This window comes from Microtus oregoni, unplaced genomic scaffold (genome assembly GCF_018167655.1).
Source record: "Microtus oregoni isolate MIOR12 unplaced genomic scaffold, Mior012 000031F_ref0000149, whole genome shotgun sequence".
NCBI classification, from domain to species: domain Eukaryota; kingdom Metazoa; phylum Chordata; class Mammalia; order Rodentia; family Cricetidae; genus Microtus; species Microtus oregoni.
In genome coordinates, this window is record NW_024543090.1 from 28,818,963 (window position 1) to 28,827,631 (window position 8,669).

Below are 8,669 nucleotides of genomic sequence, written 5' to 3' on the forward strand. Positions count from 1 at the left end.
AGGATCCTCTCCCATTGTAGGCTGTTTTTTCCTTTGCTGACCATGTCCTTCCCTGTAAAGAAAAGTGAAAGAGACTGGAAACAATTGTGCTAAGTGAACTAAGCCAGACTGGAAAAGACAAATGCTGTATGGTTTCTCTTATATGCAAAATTTAGATTCCAACGTGTGATGGGTATGTCATAAGATTAGAAAAGGGACCATGGGAGAGGAAGAAGAGATCTTAAGGGGAGGAGGAGAAACAGAGATGGTAATTGTATAGACGTGATAAAAATCAAAGAGGAACCATCGTCGGGGTGGGGGTGAGGGCAACAGCAAGTGGGTAACATGGTGGCCAGGGATGAATAAGGGCAAAGTGAGCCTGATACCTGCCTGAGCACATGGTGAATTCTAGATCAGTGGGAGCTGTGTATCTCATGAGGATCCTATGCTGAGCTTGGGTCAGGTATCCTAAACGCAGCATGAATGAGCCTCATTAGTTAACAAATCTGTACTGTGCAGTCGCCTAGCTACAGAAATGTGTTCATAATACTGAAGCCAATAAAAATTGTGGACACATGTGCAAGGACAGAATTCTGAGTGGTCCGGGTCAGCTACCACAAGGCAGCACTCTGCTTTCCTGACGTAGCTCTCAAACTCAAATAAGGATATTTTCTCCTGTGGTCTCTTCAGTGACTCCTTTCTCGCATCTGGTACTTTTGGTTGGTGATTTTGATGTTTGAAATACCCCCAGCACAGCACGGAAATGCTGCCTAACATCACTAAGTGAGAGAAAGCTGTGCTGTGCATTATGGGAAAAGATGTCTGTATTAATTACTTCATTCACGAGCAACTTAAAGTGCTGTTAGCCATGAGTTCAGTATTAATGATTCAATAAGCATCGTGGTTGGTTTTAAAGTCAACTCGCCACAGATTAGAATCACCTGAAGAGATGTTCTGATCACCTAGATTAGTGTGGGAGGCCCACCCTGGTTAGTTCCTCTTGGCAACAGTACAGGTAAAGACGGGTATTTCAGAGGACAGTTTATCTGCTTTCTGCTGGCCTGGCCTCCCTCTTGCCACTGAGTTCATTTGCCCTGTTGTGGCTGCTGCCACTGATTCCTTCACTGAGAGCAGAATCAGTATTCCCAAACTTTCACCACAGACTAGGGAGCAAGGGTTCTCCTGGAACCTCCTGGGATTTCAGCACCAGACTGTGGGACTACTGAGGAACCATACCTTGTAGACTGAGCGGCTGCTGGGAGACAGCTGTTCTAGGATTACTCTGACTGTTGAGGCACCAATTTCAAGGACTGAGGAACTATTAAGTTCTCAGCCTGTCTAGTGTGATTTGGTTACCATTGCTATTTTAAAGCTATCTTACTAAGTTCTGAAGTGTGTGCGTGCACGCTTGGTTCTGTTCCTGTAAAGAACTTTGTCCAAAGCAATAAGAGTTATTAAATAGTTTAATAATGTACTTAAACAAATTTATGTATTTATCAGCTAACAAAAGTGTTCATAGGAAACAAATCCTGTATTACCCTAAGAGCAACAGTTCAGTACTCAGTCACTTCATAGGATATAACTCTGAGTAATGGTAACTAAATATATACTATCTGACTCCTATCATCCATCAACCCATCAATTATCTATCTATCTATCTATCTATCTATCTATCTATCTATCTATCTATCTATTCTATCTCTATATCAATCACCATCTCCAAATAGAAAATATGCACCAGATTTGAAGACATACTTCATTTTTAAAAAGCTATAAAAATGGTCACTAGAGCTTAGAGTCAGCTCAGTAAAGTGCCTGCCTTGGGAGCATGAGGACCTGAGCTTGGTCCCCAGAATCCACATTTAACAACTCAGAAACGAGCATAGTGATATGTGGATATAATCATGATACTGGGAAGACAGAGACAGGTAGATCCCTGGGGCTTGCTGGTCAATCAGCTTTGCCTACTTGTCAACTTTCAAGCCAGTGATAGATGCTGTAAAATGTAACTTGAAGGACAACATCTGGGATTATCCCCTGCATACACATGAGCATATATGAGCACACATGCACACCAAATATACATGTACATCTTTACATACATGGACACATATGCACACATACATATATACACAAAAGGTCAATAATAGCAATGAAAAATCTTCTAGCATTATCACTCACTGAGAAATACTTGCTAAAATCTCAATAGGATATCACTAGAAAATATTGACAACAGAAAGTGTTGGTGAGGATGTGGAGGAACTGGAATGCTCATACATTTCTGGTGGGAGCCATTTTGATGGTTTCCTATGAATCTAAATATTTGCTAGCATGTGACTCAGCGATCAACAGCTAGGTACTTATTTAAGAAGAAAGAAAATACCTTCCTTTGGACAGAAGAGTTTTACCTGATTGTTGCTAGAAGCTTTCTTTGGAGTGGTCAAAGTGAACTAACTTTCATCCATTGAGAGATAATCAGATCATCTAAGACATATGTAGATAATGGGATACTGGGGGAATGTAGTGGAAAGAAATGAACTGGAGTTGGAGAGATGGCTCAGTGGTTAAAGCACTGGCTCTTCTACTGTAGGACCTGGATTTGATCCAAGCACCAAGATGGTGGCTAGAATGGTCTGTAACTCTAGTCTCAAGAGAAGCCAAAGCCCTCTTCTGACTTCTGCAGGCACCATTTGATACACAGACATGCATGCAGGCAAAACACCCATATACACAAAAAAAGAAAAGTATGAACAATGGAAATCCCTGAACTATAGAAATCCCCAAATGCCCACTCTATCATCCCAAGCAGCATGATGAGAGACTTTCTTGCAAAATGTCAAGGTCTCCAGCTAAAACGTAAGAGTTCTTGGGAGCACTACAATCTTAAACCATCAAAGGAACCAGAGCAGCTAAGCCCTGGTTGCAGTCTGGCCTGGGGCCCAGAGTGAAGAGTTAGAGACACTGAGTATCCTTTAATCTGTGTGACTCTTCTGCCTGTGTGCGTTGTTCTGGGACAAATCTCTGGCCCTTGGCAGGGGTGTTTGCTAGGGGATATTCAGGCCCAGTGCACCTGCCTCTTCATGTGAATACTGAAGCCAGCAGTATTTTAGTAGGTTCATCACCGGTGACAACATTCTTAACCCCCACCTTATGGAGAATGCTGTGGGAACCTCCCCATTAACACACGAGGAGACCTCATATAGCCAAGGGCAGGAAGGATCTGAACTGACCAATGGCCAGCTTTCTCTGCTTATCCAGGTTCCCTCTCCCCACACCTTGTAGTCAAGAGAGGCTAGCACCTTCCCCCTTTTGTTACAGAAAAAAATGGGCCAGAGCGTGGGAGAGTACCCTGTGGGAGGTAACCCCCTCACCCTCTCAGAGCTGGCACACTTGGCCTGCAAGCACCAGGGCCCAGAACATTCTGCTCAGCTCAGAGAAGTCGGTAAAGGGCGGGACAGGTCATATCACAGCATCAGGCCATGGCTAGCTTGGCTGAGCGTGCTGTCTCAGGGTGCATTCCTGTCGTTATTTGTCCCAGGTGGGGCACTGGCTGAGACCGGAGGCCCTAACCCTAATTTTCGATGTGAAAATATGCTGTCTGTCCACCTGTACCCTCCCCACAGGCTCCTTCTGCATAGGAGTGAGTCACAGGAATGGCCCTCGAGTTAATTCACTTCTTCCGTCTGCCACAACCAGTCCTTGGACCTGGTAGATCCCTCAGCCCTTGCAGACCTATTCTGTCCTATTGGAGATGATGAGCAGCCAAATAAGTCACCTGCCAAGAGGCGGTCAGGTCAGGGGACATGATCTAGGGCAGGGTAACTTGCAGTATTAAGTGGAGGATAAGAATCTGGGGATCCAGAGACCCAGGAGCAGGACAGGTGTGAGGTCAGTACTTGGAGGAAGTGGCACATGAGCTTGGCAGGCAGAAGCTGAGCCTCTCGTCAACACCATCATCATTCATGGCTCAGTGTACCTGGCGTGTGTCTCTTACCCCAGCCGTTGGGGACTGTGGACCACCAGACCCTGAATTTCTTGTAAACAACTTGTTTTCCTCTGCTCTGAGCACGAGACCCTGATGGCAGGGGAGTGGGTTCTGGTGAGGCTGCAGCTGAAAGATCCCGAGAGCTGGGGCGTGGCCAGAGCCCTATATAAGCTGCCCCTGAGCACAATAAAGTGGGCATTCTTGGCATTCTTGTCTCAAGAATGTCCCCACAGCCCCATCTGTCTGCCTATCTGTCTCTATGTTTGTATGTTTTTAAATTTTCAGCCGAGTTCCCATAGCACAGAGCGAGTAGAGCGCGGAAGGGAGCCGGTGTAGTTTTACACCAGCCACTGTGGATGGATGTCCTGTGTGTGATCCCCGTGACTGTCAACAGAACAGGGAATGGTGACTCAAATTTACCAGGTTGAGGTGGGAGGATGGCTAAAGAGCTGAAGGCCAGCCTGAGCCTCTGAGTAAGAGTCAAAAACAACCAACCAAACACTAAAAGAAAGAAAGAAAAAAAAAGTCACCAATTAAGACTCCCAGAAATCTAAGGCTACAGAGGCCGGATTCTCTGTGGCTAGTGGACACTGAAGTCACCTCCAGTGAGTCTCCTGGGTCTTCCCCCACCTTGCTCTGTGGGTCTTGTCGTGAGTGCTGACAGCTGCTGCCCACTTCACTTCAGTGTAAGGCAGCTTCAGAGAGGAGAGCAGGGTGGTCTGAGCGCCAGGGCCTGGTGGGGAGAGAGCTGAACAAGTCTCTGGTTCTCACAGCGCCTTGGGGGTCTCCATCTACAGGTTCTTTGGCTCTCACTGATGCTATTCCCTGGTGAGTCTAGCTATTCAAGCCTGTTCTCTCCTGTTGGGGACTTTAGGGTGGCTTAGGTCTGTCCCAGTGACCTCGACACCCTGAGGCTCTCTTGGCACAGTTCCCTAGGTGGCCAAAGGGTTTTGGTAGGAGAAGACTGTGTTGGTTTTTTGAAGTGAAGCTATAGTAAATGATGTTATTTTCTGAGGGGGGGGCAATAGTTATCATCCAAATTTATGACAGTATATCAAGAACATGGCTAACAAGGCAAATAACTGTCATATGTCCAGCTAGAAACTTCAGGAATGTTCCAGATCTTCCTCTTCATATGTTCCATCAAGTACATATGGAGCCTTCCTTGGTTTTGGGTCTTGACTGAACCAAGCTCTCAAATCCTCCTGACACCTTACAGGTCAGTTAACATTCTAACTCTGCAGTCAGGGAATGAAGCTGAGAGGGAGGTCACTCTCTTGGGCCAGTTCAGGAACCCAGGTCTTCGGCCACACCCTTCTACCGGCTGCCAGTTCACAAATTCCGCTCAACCTCTTGCCTGGCATTACCACCCTGGCCCAGCGGGCAGCCTACAAGATCTGCTTCTCCGTAGAGCCAAACTTTACCTTTTCCTGAGAGCATTCAGATCCCTGGAAGCTTGTGAGACTTCTCTCCATGACCAAGAGAGGAATCAAGTGTCCCTCATCTGAGACTCACCTATAGACGGGCTGGGTTCCTGTGTGCTTGCCGTTACTCATGTGCCACTTAGAGCCTTTGGCATTAGTGAAACCTGTCATAAGCATGACATATCTAGGGTCCCAGTTTCCAGAAAGGTGGGGACCCTCTTGGGATGAGACGTTGGTATGACAAACCACAGACATATCGTTTTATCTCTCCATACCTCAGAGTTCTTATCCCAGTGATGTGAATCTCGACTGTCTCTCAAAAGCCACATGTTGAAGGTTTGGTCACCATCCTCTTGTGTTTGGGGACATAGTGGAGGCTTCCAGAGGTAGAGCCAAATGGACAGAAGGCCCTGAGGGCTGTGCCCGTGGGAAAGCTGTTCTATCATGGGCTCTGCCCATCATGTGCTATGCCAACATGGACCCTGCCAAAGAGGCAGGCCGACAGATTACTGGGTACTGAAACCTTGGACGTGGTAAGCCAAGGCAAACCTTTTCCCTTATACAGTTGACTGTCCTGGTCCAGTAACAGCACCAGAAAGGGCACAGGCTGGCCTGTGCAATCAAGATCAAATAAAGATGCGAGAGGCTCCCAGCATCCTTGGCATCTCCCAAGCAGGGATGGTTCTTCTCATTTGGCATCAGTGCACAGACAGACCTCTTTGGGTCCTCCAGTGAGCCTGGCACTGTGCATGCACCCAGTTACCTAAGACAAAGGCGAGAGGTCCCAGCTGGGAGCCCTGGTGTCGCCCCCAGCACCCCAGCTCTTGTCCGCCATCACTGCTTGTGGTAGACATGGAACAAAGGCCAATGCACATGGAAGACACAGAACAAAGGCCACTAGATTGTACACTTTAAATCTGTTTTTTTCAAATTGTGTTATTTTTAATGTTCTGGGCAGATGCCCACGTGTGCAGGACACTTAGCCAGGCCAGAGGCGCTTTGTCTCTTTGAAAGGCCTCCATTGTGACCCCATAGTGGCCCCAATTGATTCTGGGAACAAAAGGCCCTTGTGGAGCCCCAAAGGCATGCTTGCTCCAGCCCACGGCTGGCAGCACGAACCCTTTGCTGTCTCTTTAAGGCCCGTGCGGGGGGGGGGGGGGGGGGGGGGGGGGGGGGGGGGGGGACTTCCATCCTCTATTGGGGCTGCTGTGCAAAACCAGGCCGATTCCTGAGGGGTGCCCACGCAGATGCCTTTACCGGGCTCAGCTCCTAGGAAGTGGTCTCTCACAGGCTTGTCTAATTGAACCTACTGTGTGCAGAATGTGAAGTCAGAGGCTGGCCTCCAGGGGAAAGGACTGCATGTGATGAAGCCCCTCCCACACACCCTGCCCTTCCTAGGAGATCATCAGAAAGAGAAACAAAGACAGAGAAGTCACAGGCAAGAGTGCCAGCGTCCTGGATAGATTTGGCACATGTTGCCTTTTGCTAAGGGCCTGGCCCCATGTCCACCCTCTTCCATACTGGCATTCCTAGTCGCCAGCTCCATGGAGTTGTCTCCGGGGCTACAGAAGGCAAGAGAGGAGGGAGTGTATTAACTCACAGCCTCACTATCAGGTCCAACCCATGCCAGAGGGTTCCACACGGCTTCCCCAAATTTCCAGAAGCCCTTGCCTGTTTGGACACAGCCACCACAGGGACTCCTCTCTGTCACTTCCCTAGACGCTGGCAACAGGCTGCATGAAGATGAGCTGGCTGCAGCTGCCCAGAGCGCTCACGCATGCAGTCATATTTGTGGATCCTTTTGGTATCTGCCAAACACTGAATGTTCCTGTGAGCTCATGGGAGCTGACCGGGAAGGAGGAGGCCTGAGCAGTGAGCCCTCAGCCCAGCTGTTCCATGGACCCTCGCGTGAGGTGGAGAGCAGTGGCCCCTCTTTCAGCTGGGCCCACACTTGGTGAATATCCCAGTGGGGACTCTGGCTTGGTCTCTTCTGCCAGTTGGCTGCTTCTTAATCTTTCCTTAGGACCATGGAGGAGATTCTGTTTGTTCTTTGTGATGATGAAATGTTTTTAAAATTTACTTGTATTTGTGTGTGTGTATGTGTGTGTGTGTGTGTGTGTGTGTGTGTGTGTGTGTGTGAGAGAGAGAGAGAGAGAGAGAGAGAGAGAGAGAGAGAGAGAGATGGGCACATGCAAGCACACACATGTGGAAGATACTTCTTGCCTTCCCCCTTGCTGAGGCAGAGTTCCTTGCTGTTTCTGCTGCTGCACCGTAAACTCCAGTCTTGCTGGCCCTCTGCTCCTGTCTCCTCCTCCTCTTCCTCCCATCTTCCCATAGGTGTGCCGAGATTGCAGACGTGGACCACTGCTTCTGCCTTTTTTACATGTGTTCCAGGTTGCCAGGCTGTTTTAGCAAGAGCTTTTACCCACAAATCCATGTCCCTCATCCAATTAGCTTTTTTGTTTTTGTTTTGTTTTTTTCCGTTAGCGACAGGGCCTCAAGTATCCCAGGCTGGCCTTAAACTCGCTCTGTCACCAAGGATGGTATGAACCTCGGACGTCCTGCCTGTCTCTGGTGCTAGGCTCGCAGGAGTGTGCCACCACCCATCGTTTATGTGGTGCTGATGAAGGGACGAGCTCAGGGCTTCAAGCAGGCTAGGCAAGCACTCTACCAGCTGAGTTACAGCCACAGCCCCTAGGTTTCAGCTTTAAGAATTACCAGTTCTTCATCTCCTTTGCAGCATCCACGGACTGTGGACCCTGGAGACACCAAAGCTAGCACAGGGATGGTGTAGCAGCTCACAGTAACTAAGTTGTTTTGAGCTGGTTGAGTCCATGACCTATGTCCATTCATGTCCCTTGTTTTGGGACCTACTGGTGGTCTGGCATTGTCCCTAACGTCCAATTTCATTCCCCACTACTGTCCTCTGCTCACCACCATCCTGGCCATGAGATCTCACTGTCACTTTCCTGCATAAGGACAGGGCTTTGTGTGGGTGGTGGTGGCACACACCTTTGATCCCAGCACTCGGGAGGCAGAGGCAGGCAGATCTCTGTGAGTTTGAGGCCAACTTGGTTTACAGAGCGAGTTCCAGGACAGCTAGGGCTGTTATACAGAGAAAGCCTGTCTTGAAAAACCAAAAAAGGGGGGGGGGGGACACAGGTCTTTGGTGTCTTTGTGGCCTAGGAGAAGAGTCAAGCTCGGGACCCAGGACCAGCAGGACTAGTACAGATTCTTGTGCCACCACTGTGTGGGTCTCAGGGTCCTCACCTATGGAATAA